Source organism: Penaeus chinensis, chromosome 26 (assembly GCF_019202785.1).
Source record: "Penaeus chinensis breed Huanghai No. 1 chromosome 26, ASM1920278v2, whole genome shotgun sequence".
NCBI lineage: Eukaryota > Metazoa > Arthropoda > Malacostraca > Decapoda > Penaeidae > Penaeus > Penaeus chinensis.
Genome location: NC_061844.1, coordinates 6612080 through 6613297, shown reverse-complemented (window position 1 = coordinate 6613297; position 1218 = coordinate 6612080).

Genomic DNA, 1218 nt, shown 5'->3' with positions numbered 1-1218 from the left:
CAAGTTACTTATGTTTTTGCATTTCTTCAGTTCTTTTTGACAATTCCAGTGAGTCTGAGACACCCTTCAATACTGCTCAAAGCCTTTCTAAGACTCGAGTAAATGCCATGGGAAAGGCTCGATTACACTCATAGTTATGATTATTTGTTTTTTTTCTCAACTACAGTAACATATTGCTAGTGTCAATGAACACATTAGATGCTTGTGCTAGGATTATAATATTCTACACTATAAAAGCGCTACTTCTCACTGTAGTCGATAGAATAGAATGAACTAGTCACTAAGTATTGAAATATATTGTCCACACATACACATGCATATGTATGTGTATGTGTATATATATAGTGTTTATATATATACAATATATATTTATGTATATAAACTTTATATATATGCAATATATATGTGTTTATATGAAATGTTTATATATATACAATATATATACATATATACAGTATACGCATAAATATATGGGTATATATACCGTATATGTATACGATATATATATATAGATATACTTTACGTATGCATATATATACAGGTTTATATACTGTATATGTATATACGCTGTATATATACAGTATATATACATATATTTGTATCTATATATACATATATGTATGTATTCTGCATTTTATATATATGTATATCTGTTTGTGTATATATACATATGTACACTTTATATATACATGTATGTGTATTTATATAGTTTTTGATGCCGGACCACGGCACAGTTAGCAGGATGTGTCCAATCAGCGGGTACACCGCTGATTGGACAGGCATACGACCTACTACTTGCGCAATTTGATGCAGTCAATTTGAGCTTCAAGGGCATCTGGCTCGCCTCCTCGTGGACGATCCTTGATCAGCAAGGTGTCCCTTCCCGAGGTATATGCATATAATACATTGTACAAATATAAGATGCACAAGTATAGAACATGTTTACTCTATCTACTCATCTATCTGTTGTTCATTTTATCAGTGTAATATTTCCATGATGTATTTTGCAAATATCATTACAATACCTAAGGTACAATACCTTAGTTGTTTTAAACTCAATTAAAATTACAGTTACCAGGTATAGTAACTTTTAAACTGTCAGTTACCTATTTGTGTAATTTCGTTGCTTGTATAATTCAATTACATATCAGTGTTGCTCTATTCCAGTTTCTCTGTACTTTCTATCAGGATTCTTAAATCATATATGTATCATTTGTT